General features: G+C 40.2%; 1 protein-coding gene across 10 annotated transcripts in view; it reads right to left on the bottom strand.

Annotated features, from left to right (window-relative positions):
* sgcg (sarcoglycan, gamma) overlaps positions 1-17,488 on the bottom strand; it is a 620,033-nt gene that overhangs the window by 84,760 nt on the left and 517,785 nt on the right. The gene's annotated exons all lie outside the window — the stretch shown is intronic.

Here is a 17,488-nt window from a genome sequence, read left to right as displayed (position 1 = left end):
AGGTTAAATATGATGGCAGAATATATTATTAATGGTAGGACTCTTGGCAGTGTGTAGGATCAGAGGGATCTTGGGGTCCAAGTCCATAGGACGCTTAAAGCAGCTGTGCAGGTTGACTCTGTGTTTAAGAAGGCGTACGGTGTATTGGTCTTCATCAATCGTGGAATTGAATTTATGAGCCGAGAGGTAATGTTGCAGCTATATGGGACCCTGCTCAGACCCCACTTGGAGTACTGTGCTCAGTTCTGGTCACCTCACTACAGGAAGAATGTGGAAACCATAGACAGAGTGCAGAGGAGATTTACAAGGATGTTGCCTGGATTGCGGAGCATGCCTTATGAAAACAAGCTGAGTGAATTTGGCCTTTTCTCCTTTGAACGACAGAGGATGAGAGGTGACCTGATAGATGTGTATAAGATGATGAGAGGCATTGATCGTGTGGATAGTCAGGGGCTTTTTCCCAGGGCTGAAATGGCTGCCACAAGAGGGCACAGGTTTAAGGTGCTGGGGAGTAGGTACAGAGGAGATGTCAGGGGTAAGTTTTTTACGCAGAGAGTGGTGAGTGCGTGGAATGGGCTGCCGGCAGCCGTGGTGGAGGCAGATACGATAGGGTCTTTTAAGAGACTTTTGGATAGCTACCTGGAGCTTAGGAAAATGGAGGGCTATGGGTAACCCTAGTAATTTCTAAGGTACAACTTTGTGGGCTGAAGGGCCTGTATTGTGCTGTAGGTTTTCTATGTTTCTGTGTAATTCAAATAACCACGTGTTACAACAGTGATGTGCAGAAGAGCAGCTCTGAATGCACAACATGTTGAACCTTGAACTGGGTGAACTACAACAGAAGAAGTCCAAGAAATTACACTCAGTTGGCAACTTTATTAGATACAGAAGGTACAAGATGAAGGGGCCACTGGCTGAATGTCTTCCTGATTGCCTGCTACACCTGCATATCCTAAACAATGATAAAAAATATTGGTGAGATCACACTTGGGGTATTCTTGAGGCCATATGAAATGAAGGATGTGATTAAGCTAGAGAGGATACAGCAAAGATGCCCAAGGATGCAACCTGGGCTGGAGAGCTTGAGTTATAAGGAGAAATTGCAAAGAATCGGGCTGTTTCCCTTTGAGCCAAGAAGGCTTGGGAATAACCTTTTCAAACTGATGATGAGTGTAGATAGTCACAGTCTTTATACCATAGCATGGGAGTTTAAATCCAGAAGGCATAGATTTAAGGAGAAAAGGGAAAGATTTAAAGGGGATCTGAGGACCAAGTTTTTCCACACAGTGAGTGTGATGGGTATATGAAATGAACAGCCAGAGAAGACCTGTACAATTACATTTGGGCAGGTACAGGGATAGGAAAGGTATAAAGGGATAATGGCAAACACATATTGGTGAGTCCTGCTTAGGTAGGCATCTTGGTTATCATGGACATTGGGCCAAAAGGCCTATTTTTGCATTGTAAATGTCTGTTGTTTATTGTCATGTGAGGGAGGGTCCAGCTACCCTGGGGTTTACTCATTCAGGATTAGTTAATTCAGTCCCTCACCTGCCTTTGCTCTTTGCTCACTGCAGTCAGATAATGTGGCAACAATGCTCCTGCGTCCTCCCATATCCCGGAAACCTGTGAACTGGCCACTGTAAATTACCCCTAGTTTACAGATAGGTGGTAGAATTTGGGAATATGAGGAAAATAAATGGGATTAGAACAAGATTAATGTAAATGGGTCAAGGGCCCTGTTTTAGTGCTGGATGACTCAGATCTTCACAGGCTAGTAGACTTGCTCTCTCACAGCTCCAATGACCAGTTTTCAATCCTGATCTCCACTGGACTTTACATGATTGTGTGGGTTTCCTCAGCTCCCACATCCCAAAGAGATGCTCATTGATAGGTTGATAGGTAAATTGCTCCTAAGGTGGAGCGAGGTGGTAGAATCCGGAGGGAGCTGATGGGACTGTAGAAGAATGCAATAATACAAGTGTTGGATTGGTATAAAATGAGTGGCACAGATTTAGTAGGCCGACGGGTCTGTTTCTGTGCTGTATAACACTATGCATCTGTGACTCTTCAATAATTCAAACTACAAGATAAGAACTGAATACTCTCTTCCAAAATTATGCTTGTATTTTCCTTTATGTTCAGTTTCGCTCCACTTTATATTCTCCCCTTTTCTCTGGAATGTATTGACTGATGTAGCACAGCTTCACCACACATCTCTCATAGCCCACTCAAATCCCCCTTGTTTTGTCATGCCCCATGACAAAAGTGTACCAGTAAGCCGTTTATCACAATGAAACTACCCTTGTTTATAAATATTCATGTACTATAGAAATTACTTAAGTAGTCGACAAAATACAAAACCAGAGGATTTTTCTTTTCTCCAACCCATGTGTGCTAGGAAAAATTACAGTCCGCTTAGACCTACTTTACTTGATTTCTATTAGTGCATCAAAGCAGAGATTCAGATGTGGATTTACTTATCAGATGTACAATGAACTATACAGCGAAATGTGCGTTTACAACCAACACACCCAAGGATGTGCTGTGGACAGCCTGCAAGTAATGCCACATATTCTGGCACCAACACATCATGCCTGACATGCTCAGTAGAGCAACAGAGAACAGAAGAAAACAGAACATACCAATTGACAAAGCAACAACAGCAAAACACATTTCTACTGACACACCAAGCCATGCACATACACAGCCCTCCAGCCAAGGATAGGCTGACCTCATCTTCCAGCCTCCAGCGGACTTGTGAATTCGTAAACATTTAGCCTTCGACCTCCTCAGTGAACTTGCAGAGATTTGCAGGCTTGTGACTCCAGCTATCAGGCCTCGACCTCTGAACTTCCAATCGACCTTCAGGCTTCCATCTTCAGTACTAACCCAGCACTCACCAATGGTGATTGAGAGCAAAATTCTTTCTGAGTCACTTGGAATGTACCTTCCTTTCCCCAAAAAGAAACACTGGTGCTATTGGGTACTATACTCTGTATAAACCTATTCAGAAAAGAAATCTAGATTTCTCACAAGGGCATGGCAGTTGTATGGCAAGGATAGAAAAGGAAATAAATCTATTATTTTAGACTCAGATGGTGAAAGTTATTCGAGAGGCTTCAGTTCAATAATTCACAATGAAAGCCATGTAAGCACTGGTAAACCTAGCTCTCAGGACTCTGAAAGTTTTTCAGGAACCTTGGATGGGTGTATGAATAGACTCCAAAATGCATATTATCTGGATCTTTGTGTCACAACAGTGGTGTCCAGTCTTCATTACACATCACTGCAAACTTATTATCATGGTAATTAGAAATCCAAATGAGTGCATTGCTATCTAAAGAGATTGGGGTCAGGTCAGAACAGAGGATGCAACCATTTGTCTCCATAAGACCATAAGACCATAACACATAGGTACAGAGTTAGCCATCTGGCTCCTTGAGTCAACTCTACCAATTCATCATGGCTGACTTATTATTCCCCATTCTCCTGTCTGTCCCCTGTAACTTTTGACACCTTCACTAACCAAGAACTATCAACCTCCACTTTAAATATACTTAATGACTTGGCCTCCACAGCTGTGCGATGAATTCCACAGATTCACCACTCTTTGGCTAAAGAAATTCCTCTTCATCTCTGTTTCTAAATGAATGTCTATTCTGAGGTTGTGCCCTCTGGTCCTAGACTCACCCACCATAGGAAATATCTTCTCCACATCCACTTCATGTAGGCATTTCAATATTTGCTAGGTTTCAATAAGATTCCACTCCCCCCCCCCCCACCACCCGTTCTCCTGAACTCCAGTGAGTACAGGCCCAAGCCATCAAACACTCCTCATATGTTGACCCATTCATTCTTGGAATTATTCTCATGAACCTCCTCCTGCCCCCTACAATGTCAGCATATCCATTCTTAGATAAAGTGCCCAGAACTGCTCATAATACTCCAGAGAACTCACCAAAGCCCTCAAGACTTAGCATTGCATCATTGCTTTTATATTCTAGTCCTCCTGAACTGAATGCTAACACTGCATTTGCCTTCCTTACTACTGATTTAACTTGTAAGTTAACCTTTAGGGAATCCTGCACAAGGACTCCCCAGTCCCCTTGCATTTCTAATTTTTAAAATTTGCCCCCATTTAGAAAATAGTCCACATCTTTATTCTTTTGACTAAAACGCATGACCATACACTTTCTTACACTATATTCCATCTGCCTCTTTTTTACCCATTCTCCCAGTCTGTACAGTCCTTCTGCATACTTTTCCACCTATCTTTGTATTGGCTGCCTCTCCACCTATCTTTGTATTGTCTACAAACTTGGCCACAGCTGTCAATTCTGTCATCCAAATTATTGATCTATAATGTGAAAAGAAGCAGTCTAAACACTAGCCCCCGTTGAACACCACTAGTCACCGGCAGCCAACCAGAAAAGGCCCCCATTCCGACTCTTGGTCTCCTGCCAGTAAGCACAATCTTCTATCCATGTTTGTATCTTTCCTGTAGTACCATTGGCTTTTATTTTGTTAAACAGCCTTATATGCAGCACCTTGTCAAAGGGCTTATGAAAATCCAAATAAACAACATTCACTTACTCTCCTTTGTCTATCCTGTCTGCTATATCCTCAAGGAATTCCAACAGACTTGTCAGGCAAGATTTCCCCTTAAGGAAACCACACTGACTTTGGCCTATTTTATCATGTGCCTTCAAGTACCCCGAAAAGTCATCCTTAATTATGGTCTCCAACATCTACCTAACCCCTGAAGTCAGGCTAATTGACCTATAACTTCTTTTCTTCTGCCAACGTCCCTTCTTGAAGAGTGGAGTGATGTTTATAATTTTCCAGTCCTCTGGAACAATTCCAGAATCTAATGATTCTTGAAAAATCATTAGTACTGCCTCCATAATCTCTTTAGCTACCTCTTTCTGAACCCTGGGGTAGTCCATCTGGTCCAGGTGATTAATCTACCATCAGCACTTTCAGCTTCCCAAGCACCTTCTCCTTTGAAATAGGAACTACACTCACTCCTGCCTCCTGACACTCTCGAGTATCTGATATACTGCTAGTGTCTTCCGCAGTGAAGACTGATGCAAAGTACTTAATAAGTTCGCCTGCCATTCCCTTCTCCCCCATTATTACCTCTTATCATTCTCCAGCCGTCTGATATTGACTCATGCATCTCTTATACACTTTATGTATCTGAAAAAAATTGCTCTCCTCTTTTATATATTGGCTAGCTTACCTTTATATTTAATCTTTTCTCTCCTTATGGCTTTTTTAGTTACTTTCTGTTGGTTTTTAAATGCTTCTTGATTATCTAGATTTGCACTAATTTTTGCTGTATTATATATCCTCTTGTTTCCTTTTTTGCTGTCTTTGACTTCTCTCATCAGCCATTGTTCCCTCATCCTCACTTTAGAATACTTTTTCATCCTTGGGATGTATCTATCCTGCACCTGCTGTATTGTCCCCAGAAACTCCAGCCACTGCTATTCTGCTATCCTCTCTGCAAGTGACCCCTTTCAATCAACTTTGGCCAGCTCCTCTCTCAAGCCTCTGTAATTCCCTTTACTCCACTGTAATGCTGATACATCTGACTTTACCTTCTTCCTCTCAAACTGCGCAGTGAATTCTATCATATTATCATCACTGTCTCCAAAAGGTTTCCTTACCTTAAGTTCCATAGTCAAATCTGATTCGTTACACAACACCCAATTCAGAATTGTCTTTCCCTTAGTGGGCTCAACCATAAACTGCTCTAAAAAGCCATCTTATAGGCATTCCACAAATTTTCTCTCATGGGATCCAGCACCAGTCTGATACTCCCACTCTACCTACATATTGAATTCCTCCATGACTATCATAACATTGTCCTTTTTACATGCCTTTTCTATCTCCCGTTGTAATTTATATCCTATATCTTGGCTACTGTTTGGAGGCCTATATATAACTTCCACCTTGATATTCTTTAACTTTACTCACAAAGATTCTACATCTTCTGATCCTATGCCACCTCTTTCTAAGGATTTGATTCCATTTTTTTCAACCAGCAGAGTCATCGTACCCCCTCTGCCTACCTGCCTGTCCTTTCAATGCAAGGTGTACCCTTGGATGTTAAGCTCTCAACTGTGATCTTCTTTCAGCCACGACTTAGCGATGCCCACAACGTCATATCTGCCAACCTCTAACCTCGCTGCAAGATTATCTACCTTATTCTGTATACTGAGAGCATTCAAGTATAATACCTTCAGTCCTGTATTCATCACCCCTTTCAATTTTGCCCCCGTGTTGCACTTAAACTCATTCCATTGATTGCTATTTTGCCCTATCACCTGCTTGTCCTTCCTCACAGTCTCACTACACCCTGCATCTACTTGTACACCTACTGTACCAACGTCAGCCTTATCAGTCTGGCTCCCATCCCCCTGCCAAATTAGTTTAAAAGGTCAGGTTAACCAATCAGGTTGAAGTATTTTTGTTGATTTGCCAGGTGTCAGAACCAGGAGAACAGGATGCTTTCAGTGTAAAATGATCTGCAGACAATAAACTGTAAAGCAGGAACACAATACTGAATGATAGGAGATGGAACAAGTAGACCCTCTTAAAGTATCTCCAGTAGTAATAAAAATCTGAAAGGAGGAGACTGCGGAATATGATTTAGATGTTACTTTTCAATGCCAGAGAGACTACCTGATTATCATTTCTTCATTTCACTCCGATTGGAATGTAGAAGTCTTGGTGAGCTCAGTAGGTGTTTATCACATGAATATGAAATTATGATGCTTTTGCATGTAGCAATGGCTGGAAAATGCCAGCAGTTGGCATCTATTGGAAGAGCAGGAAACCTGGACAGCATTGCACGGTTTCTGTGTTTAACTATGCATACATTATTATTTACCCTTTAGCTATGAAGTTCACTGTTTGCCATATATATCTCTGCCACAAAATACCATGATTTTCTTTTACAACTCTTGCAAATGAGGACAAAAATAGGTTTTATAGAAATCTCATAGGAGAGATAATAGGCTACTGTCTATTGGCTTATGATCATAATATTGTGTCGAAGGGAGTCCACTGCCTATACAGTTAACTGTCAAAATATTTAAGTGGATCAGAAAAACGATGTCTCTACATGTGAAGTCGTTTCTGTCAGCTGCAGGGAATCACGTTACTGTCAAACATTTGACAGTTTTATGAGCTTCTGGTGTATCCATTACAGGGGGTTAGTGAAACTGCATGGTCTTTAGTAAAGAATGAGTGAGGATGAAATAGTGAAGAAGTCTCTGATACTAAATACAAATAGGCTTGATGTTAATATCAATCTGTAAATAATTTTAAACAAATATTTTAAAGCTCAATGAACCTCATTGAATTCAAGTACTATTTAGATCTATCTGAAAATGAAGGTTTGTTTCTAAGTAACATTTTAAATGAAATTTAAGTAGATAAGTTTTTCAGAGTAAACACAGAATAGGAGCATAATGACATTATTAATTTCAATGCAGCCATATTAATTCATTGCTCTTAGCTGGGATTAAATGGAACTCATGAGATGCTGTCAAGTGACCTTACCCTCTGTTCATCAAATCCATGTAAAGACGGAAGTGTTTGAGGTCGGTGACAATTGTCTGCATCTAAGATGATAAAGCCACATACAAATAGGCTGAATAGTGCAACTCTTTAATAACAACATTCACAGGGCAATGAAACATTGCTGCTTATCACCATGGCAGAAGTGCTGGGATTCAGAGCAAGTTGTTGATAGTGTAATGAAACCACGAAAAAGAGATTTTTTAACCACATCTTTTCTGCCTGCAGTCAACGAACAGCACAGCACTGAATTGAACTAAACTGAACATTCCTAGAGGATTTCAATGACTTTGGGGTTTGACGTTTTATGCTCTATGTTTTTCGTCCATCTTTTGCTGTTTGCACAATTTGTTCTCTTTTTGTACATTGGATGTTTGATGTTTTCTTTGAATGTATTCCATGGAGTTTTTTTGGTTTGTGACTGTCTGTGGAATGATGAATTTCAGGATTGTATACTGCATACATGTGTTGATAATAAATGCACCTTGAATCTTTGGATTAAACAAACAATAAAGATACTATATGTACGGAAATTATATGTACATTCTTATCTCTTGACAGCTGTCAAAACCATGAACTCTGCCGTGGAGTCTGGGTGCCCTTACAGGCAGGCTGCTGAAAGGGATTGGCAATCATGCTCAGGAGTATGCACATTCCAGCTAATTAGTGTTTCATCGTTGTTGCACTAAACTGCCTTCCTCTCATTTTAGTCTTGTTGAGTCGTGACCAAAGCACAGCGATGTCAACGCTCTCTGCTTACCTTTGTCCTTGTTCCAGGAGAGAAGACTACCATTTAGATCGACACTATAAAGGACTGATATCGATTTAGTACTAAGCTACTGCTTCTGAGCTGCGTTAGCTTTTGGTTTGAGAGCTTTAATTAATAGCCCGATTGGCCTAACGTTTAATTTTTTTCCCTTTAATGCTGCACAGTTCTTATTAAAATCCAGCGAACTTGTCCATCTGTTTCAGTGTCACTCCCTCTGCACTTGGGGCATAATGGCACACCCTTATCAACAGCTTATACCCTGACACTTAATTGTGTAATATCAACCAAATACGTCAGGTGCAGTAGTGCGCTGCTTATGTTACTACCAGAGACCAAGATAAAATGATCCTGAGAACATGAGTTAGAATCTCATCATAGCAGCTATGGAATTAAAATTCAGTTAATTAATTAATGACTCTGGAAGAAAAGGTAGAGCAGTTTTAATTACACACGTGGAAATATTGGATTGTCCAGAAATCCATTGTTCTGACCCAGTGTGGCCTTTAATAGCTGCAGGCCCATACTGATGTGACTGAGTTTTAAATGTCCTCTGAAACAGTTTAAGAAGACATTCTTTTCAAGTTTGATTAAAGACAGGCAATATATAGTGGTCTTGCCAGTGATGCTGATGAAGAAAATGATAAAATGTTACAAAATTTACCTCAGAGAACAAGCTGCACAAGGCAGCAGGATGAATTATAAGGAGATGATCAAGTATTATTGCAAATGTTATCTGAACTAAATTAAGGAGCTTGAGGTGCAGCAGACAATAAAGGGTGTACTTCACTTCAAATGAAACACCCTTCTGCTGAGGATTGAGAATGTTGACTTGAAACTTTGGAGGTGTTAGTTCCTTCAAAAAGCACTTGTGCCAGGCACAAAGTCTTTGATGTCAGAGGATGGACATCAAAGGCTTTGTGACTGATGAACTCCTTGAATAGTCCTGGCCAGTGGAGTATCCCCACGCATGAAAATTGGTATTGAAGCCGCAAGTCCTGAGATAGTTGTGCTCCTGGCTGAGAAGTTTCAGAGGCTCCACAGCAGATGCTAATAGCTATGACGCCTGAAAGTCAACCTGTCGGAGGGTACTGAAGTTCAAAGGTGTGTTGTAGCTACTCAGGCTGTTTGAAACTTGGCGTGGGCTCAAGTTTGACATATTACAATTGGTATATGTCAGCTTTCTTTTTAGAATTAGTTCCTCAAGGCTGAAAATTGATTTGATGTTGAAGCTGAGGTGGTATACTGGGACAGCCCCTCCTACTACAGTTTTATAATGTGAGTGATGGGTCTGGGGAGAATCTCCCCCACAATATCTCCTCCACAATCACCATCAGCGTGGGGCACCACAAGGCAGTGTGCATAGCCCTCTGCTCTACTTGCCTTATTTTTATGAGTGTGAGGCTAAGTACAGCTCCAATGCCACATTCAAGTTTGCTGACAACACCAGATGAAAGGCGGCAACGAACCAGCATACAGGAGAGAGACTGAAAATCTAGCTGAGTGGTGCCTCAACAACAACCTCTCACTCAACATTAGCAAAACCAAGGAGTTGATTATTGGCTACAGGAGAAAGAAATTGTTCTTCCATGAGCCAGTGCTCATTATGGGATTGGAGGTGGAGAGGGTCAGTGACTTTAAATTCCTGATGTCAAAGGATCTGTCCTGGGTCCAACAAATAAATGTCATTTCAAAGAAAGCATGGTGGCACCTCTACTTTCTTAAAAGTTTGCAGAGTTTCTAAAACTCTGACGAACTTCTATTGATGCGCTGTGGAGAGTATCCTAATTGGTTGCATCATGGTCTGGTATGGAAACAGAAGTGTCCAAGAACGGAAAAACCTACAAGAAGTGGTGGAGACAGCCCAGTTCGTCACAGGAAAAGCCCTCTCCACTATTGAACACATCTACAAGGAGCGCAACCACAAGAAAGCAGGAACCATCATCAAGGATCCTATCATCTAGGCCATGTTCTCTTCTCATCAGGAAGAAGGTTTAGGAAGTAGGTCCCACACCACCAGGCTCAGGAATAGTTATTACCCTTCACCTATCAGGCTCACTCACCACAACACTGAACAGATCACAACCTTTGGACTCACTTTCAAGGACTCTACAAATCATGTTCACAGTTTTACTTATTTATTTATTGTGTATTATTACTTGTTTCTTTTCGTATTTGCACAATTTGTCAGTTTTTGTCTGTAGTTTTTCTTGATTCTATTCTACTTCTTTGTTCTACTGTGAATGCCTGCAAGAAAATGAATCTCAGGGTGATATTTGGTAACATATACAATACATACTTTGATAATCAATTTACTTAAAACCTTAAACTTAGAAGCCAGAAAGAAAAGTTTTCATTAACGTAGAGGGTGTTTGATACCTTGAACCTGGTGCCAGAAGAGGTGAAGGTGAAGGAGAGGAGTTAGGTACAATCACTATGTTTCAGCGACATTTAAAAAGGCACTTGAAAAGGTAAGACATAGAGTGATACAGACTTAATGCTGGCAAATGAGATTAGTGCAAATGGCCAAGAAGATCAACTTGGATTTGGTGGGCCGAAAGTCCGGTTTCTATGTTGTTTAATTTTATCACTCCACAACTATAAAACCTAGATATTAATTTTACAACTCCCCAGAGAAACTTATTCTGTCCTCAAACCCAATTCTCTTCATTAAGCTTGTAATCTTGTATAATCATTCTGATTTAGTCTCCAGAACCACATCCCATTCACCATCAAGCTTCAGGCCATGCCACGCAGGGATTTGCGCTAATATTATTTTGTGACCGTATGTGCTATCGTAACTATTTGTGTGTGACTGTATGCACTGTGTTTTGCACCTCAGCTCCGGTGGAACATAGTTTCATTTAGCTGTATAAATAAATACAGTGTATGTATGGTTGAAAGACAATTAAACTTGAACTTGATATATACTTTTTGTTTCTGACCTCATCATTCAGAATATCTGGTTTCCAGCACCAGAATTTCCAATACCATCTTTACAATCTCAAACTGTGTGGTGGCACAGTATTGTGGTGGTTAGCACAATGCTTTATAGTAACAGCAACCCAGGCTCAATTCCCACCACTGTCTGTAAGGAGTTTCTACGTTCTCCCCGTAACCACGTGGGTTTCCTCTAGGTGCTCTGGTTTCCTCCCACAGTCCAGAGAAGTAGCCGTTAGTAGGTTAATTGGTCATTATTAATTGTTCTGTGATGGGGGTTGCAGGGCAACAGGGCTCGAATCAACCAAAAAATAGATAGATAGATAATAAATAAATAAAAACCAATATTGTCTCACTGTATTTTGATTTTCCTGTACCATGCAGCATCCTATTAAATCTGCAAAGGATTAAACCTCCCTTAATACATATTGAGATTGATATTGAACAGGATAATATAAAAGAAGTTTTGTGAGGATTAATATAAATCCTTGTAACATTTTAGTGTTTATACTCTATACAATATATTGTAAAACTGAATTCTGCAAGTTTATTATATGGTCGTGCAATTTCATGATGTCAACCCTTTAATAATCTGAATTCCTTGCCCCCGCTCCCCACAGCACTGGCTCAAATTCCAATTGCTGAAAGTTTATTTTAATCATGATACATCATGTTATATTTCCATGCCCTTTGGCCAATCTCTCCATCTTATCTGCACTTCTGCAGTCTTCAGAGAATTAGCCATATCATCTGTTTTAATATCAGCTATATCCAAGTCAGTGGTATATGTAATGGCCATCACTCATCGCGTTCTTATTGACTTCAAAATTCACTTTCCATATTTTCTATGGCAATTAATATTATGATTTATTGTTTCCTGAAGCATCATCATTAACATCACAACAATCTTGCCCCACCTTGCTTCTAGCAATATTTCTTCTTCTGAAATGATTGTTCAATATTTTATTGCTTGTTTTAATTTTTAATACACTTTTCCTCATTCTTCCTCTTGCCATTCTTTGTTTAATGTTAACTTTATTAATGTCTTTACTTGCTTTCCAGAATTTTTTTTTGTATATTTACCTTCTAACCATGTAAATAGTTTCTTTATTGTCTAGTGAAAATTACCATGGGAGATATTTTGTGGGGCACAACAGGAAATGCCACTTTGTTAGAGCAGGAAATGTAGTTCTGACCTATGAAATAATGGTAAGGCCTCTGTCCATCTATACATGCTGCCTCTCGCATTATGTTTGGCTATAATGCAGGCGCTAAGTTATCAAATTACCTATTAGATTTCTGCACGTGGATGTGCCAATATGTCTGAACATTGGCAAGCCTCAAGCTGATTTTGTTGACTCCCATAAAACTAATCTGGAGTGGACTTATTAAACAAGAGATCACAGTGAATTTCCATCTGCACACCACTGCCTTCTTCAAACCAAAAACATACCCACTACACAGACCCCTCAAACAATTACAGTACCTGTACTCAGAAATAAAAGCAGAAAGTATCTGAAAAGAATTAGTAGATCAGAAATGAAAATAGAAGTGACAGAAATACTTAACAGGCAGGCAGCATCTGTGAAGGAAGAAACCAAGTTACAGTAATACTATAGGTTATTGAACTTTCTCCAGAAATTCTCTCATTTCTATATCTTTATGATTTTTCTTTTGTACCGAGTAGATCAGGCAGCATTCCAGAGAGACAAAGGAACGGTAATTGTGCTTCTCTCTCCACAGCAGCAGTCAAGTCTGTTGTATGTTTTGCAGTATCTGTTATTTTATTTAAATATTTAAGGAATTTCACTGCTGCTGGACATCCAATCTCAGCTTTGACGGTTCCCAATTTTCATTTTGCATAACGTTTTTCTCAACCCAATAACTAAAGCTCCATATATAAGTTCTTTCAAAGCGTACCCTCTAAACTCCCCTGCTAATTTCAGGATTCCTGCTACACGGATCAGGATTATCTTCTGGCCAAGTCGCCCTTCCTCTGACTTTGGCTCCTATGCACTTTTCTCTCCCTTTACTTCATCTTTTGTGGCAGAGGCTTTAGATGTTTCGAGCAGATTCTCTGCAATTCCCCCTGCCCTCTCCTCGCTTAGCCATGCTTTCAGTCATTTCTCCTAACTCTTCCAGGGTCACTTGAAGTCACACTGAAATATTTACTGCATTATCATAGTGAATATTTCATTACTATTTCACATCATATGACCCTGAGGGTTCAGCCAGTAAGTAGATTTCTAGGTAGGAGCAGATTGTGTTGGAGAACCTAAACTGACTTGCATAGCTGCTGAGGAAATTAGACCTGACACAACAATAGTTGGAGATTTTCTATGATTAATAAATATTTTCTGCTTATCAACCTAAAGCACTAACATTATTTCTCTCTCCAAAGATGCTACCTGACCTGCTGAGTATTTGCAGCCTGTTTTGATTTTATTCCGGATTGACATACAGTGGTGTGCTGCAGCTTCAGGTTCTCAGTTTCGACAACAAACTGTTGGTAAGAGGTAAAGCGACCTCATCAAACTAGTAAGGCACGCTTCCGTTCATTTTATTTCCATCGAGTAAATCTGTCATTATGCATATTTAAATTCCAGAAATGTGGTTGATTTGATTCAGCCCTTCATACAGTTCACAAAATAAAACTTATTTCTCACAAATCTAGTCAGTTATACAGCAAAAATGCAGCCTCCTTCACTGTTGTAGCTTGATCCTTGCAAGAACTCTGTTTTTACTCGAAGGTCAGGTCTACATTCAGCATACATAATGTGACTGAGTTTCTGAATTTTAAATAGAGTTATTGTCAAATCAGGACATATTGTTAGTTCTAAGATGATTTGGTTCTCTTTTATTCAGATATTTATCACAGCTTGGATGGTGTCCAATAATCCTGAGCCAATGAGCTGCTTTCTGTCATTATTTGCCAGGTCGTTCTTTGTGATTTCTTTAGGAATGTCAAATTGTTTGATGATAAGATCCAGATTTATATGTTATTTCTGCAGGCAAATTTTGTGGATCTGAGAGCAGCATGATGCATTGCCACCCAGAATATATCAGTCATAGCACAATGTGAACATTTGGCTTCTTTTCCAGATGCACTAGAGAACAGAACACGGATGATCAAATAAAAAATGACTGTGCCTAGAAATTAGTCAGCACCTCCAGAGAAGCTTGAGACAATTTGACATCAGCTCAATGAATGCTGTGCTCATGAACCTGCCACAGGGACCCTTGTGGCAACTGCTCGGGATGCTTTTTCACATGCACATTGAAAGGAGGGGGGAATCAAGGACTGGGGCAGGGTTAGGTGGTTAATGTCTGATGGTGGGATGGTGTGTGCAGTGCTGGGAGCTCAAAGGGAAGAAGGGCACGTACACATCTCAAGGGTGGGGGGGGGGTGGAACATGAGTAACATAACTCAAAGGAATTCCAAGTGCCGGCCATGAACCTGCTCTTACAGGCTGCCTTTATATCACACAGAAGCTACGGACTGTATGGGCTGGAACTTACAGGACCATCACCTACATACAGAGTAACCTTGCTGGGGATTCTCTGTGCATTAGGGCTTCAGAGATACAGAGGAAAAAATCATCTCAAAATGAGAAATTATGGACAATACAATTTATATGAAGTCCCTGTTCCAGTTCAATTACTGGAGTCCCCCACGTTAAGGGGAAGGTGGGGTGGGGTGGGGGTGATTGTGCAGGGCTTGGCATCCTAGTTAGTGGATCCTAACATAATTTTCTGTAACACAAAGCATCAAAAAATGTGAGCTCAGAGCAAAATTGTGTTGGTTTAAAGGTAGAGCATAGTAACAGGCCCAACAAGCCCATTCCACTCAAATACACTCATCTAGCCACCTTCACCAGTCCTGAAGAAGGGTCTCGGCCCGAAACATTGACTGCCAACTCTTTTCCATAGATACTGCCTGGTCTGCTGAGTCCTTCCAGCATTTTGTGTGTATTATTTTGATTTCCAGTGCCTGCAAATTATCTCTACTAATTAACTTACCAATTAACCTACTAATCCATACGTCTTTGGAATGTGGGAGGAAACCGGAGCATCTGGAGGAAAACCAAGCACTTATGGGAGAAGGTACACACTCCTTATAGACAGTGGCAGGAAATTAACCCAGGTCTCTGGCCCTGTAGTAGTGATGCACTAACCGCCACACTACCGCGCTGCCCCATTTATTTCCTTTTATCCCCACATAAAATCTGTGAGCGTGAATTTTATTCTGCATCTTAAAGTTTTGGGCAGTGATTCTGTTAAAGAAAAATTTCTGCAATCCAAATAGCCATAACACAGGGGCCTGTACCTTTTAGTTTTCAGTGAGTACAACTGTACAACCGAATTTCTTGGTGAGCAGCTTACTTAGCTTTTAAGTTCCATTAGCGATTTTGGCCTTCAGTGTCCGTAGCTTTAAATAGATAGCTCTTAGAGCTTTAAAACTTCCACCCTTTTAAATTCAAGTATTATTCACTGGACTGAATTGTGAATTCCTAACAATGAGCATCATCATATCCAGATCACAAAAACTACAGGCATGCTCAAAAGAACTATTGGCATTAATTCCTGATAGGTTCATTTGTTCAAATAAGGGCACTTGATAGAACAATTACATTCCCTTAGATTTTGTTTTAATTCCTTAACACATGCACAAAGCAAAGTAGTCATTTAGTTTCAATTCAATCAACTTTGTTAGCACTTTTTCCTGCTGCACACACAGGTATACTAAAATTTTTGCTTGAAGAAAGCGCACGTTTACAATGTGCCGTGCAGCCTGCATGAGTCGTCACACTTCTATAGATGTCCTCGGCCGACTACAAGTGTCGCCTGTTACTCAGAATGTACCTGTTTTCTCTTACCTGTATCAACTCTGATGCAAAGTCTGAGTGATGACTAATGGGTGGAGACTGCCCAGTTACACCTCAAAAATAACTAATTTGGCAACAGGTTTTAGGTTTGATTTATTTTCCTGGGGGTAGCTTTTAACGAACATGAGAAGATACTCCATTATATCCAGGCATCACATCTGGGCGACACCTCAATTTAAAAAATATAGGTGTCCACAGAAGAGAATGATCTTCCATGCTTAAAATAGCCCTTCACTCTTTGGAAAAATAATTGAATTTAACAGAGTGAGGGAACTGAGCTCAATTAACATTGGTAGATTTACAGTTGTTAACTTGGGAAGCCTCAGTAATTTTATTACTGTGTACATTAATTCAAAATCTTAATGTCATATTCAGTGATTCAAACTTCCAGCTTCAATATTATTATAAGCATTTCTAGCTTCTTATCACAATAATATTTATTGAAATGGGGAAAAAATCATTCATGCTTATTTGGCTATAAATAGAATTGAGCATGAATTTAATTTGAAGATTTTGTTCTCATTTTCTATTTTTTGTCATAATTGTTATAATTAAATCAGTTAAGGAAAACCAGGCTCAACACTGCTGGTTTGTTGGCCACCTCAGGGTTCTGGAAAGTCACTGGTTATATTTAACGATTAGCTTTATTTGTCACATTTACATTGAAGCATACAGTGAAATACATTGCTTGTGTCAAAGCAAATCAACAAGGATTGCGCTGCAAGTGTTTCCACACTTCCGCACCAACATAGCATGCCCACTAATCCTAATCTGTATGTCTTTGGAAGGTGGGAATTAGCTCAGGCACCTGGAAGAAACTCACTTGACCCAAAGGGTAGAGAATGACAATCCGGTTTAGGGGCTAATGCACTTGGTCTTACTTCCTCCTGGAAGTATATGGAGCCAGCAAATCAATTAGCACGCAATTCTGATTTTGTGGCATCTGCCATTTTAGAACTACATATTCTTACTTTGTCCTCTCTGAACCTCATATTGACGGATAGATATAAACTAAATAGTTTGAATGACCCTTTAAGAACACTTAGACACTCGTTGGTTTAGCTCTCCAGCTATTGTTCACTTTTATATTTATTAGTTCTTCTTTGAGTTGATGAACTTTCTGCACTGGGAGATATACAGCAGGAACTGATGTAGTTAAATTGCAGCCCCAAGGACCTGTGCACAGACCGGGTTTTTCCTTGATATGCACGGATTGGTGGATGCTTTTCCTTCCAAAGGGAATTATTAGGAGAACAACAGAGACCAGAGCAGGATAGGAAAGGCAGGAAGAAGAGGAGATGGG

This window comes from Mobula hypostoma, chromosome 7 (assembly GCF_963921235.1).
Source record: "Mobula hypostoma chromosome 7, sMobHyp1.1, whole genome shotgun sequence".
Lineage (NCBI taxonomy): Eukaryota > Metazoa > Chordata > Chondrichthyes > Myliobatiformes > Myliobatidae > Mobula > Mobula hypostoma.
This window is presented reverse-complemented; position numbering and strand designations above follow the sequence as displayed.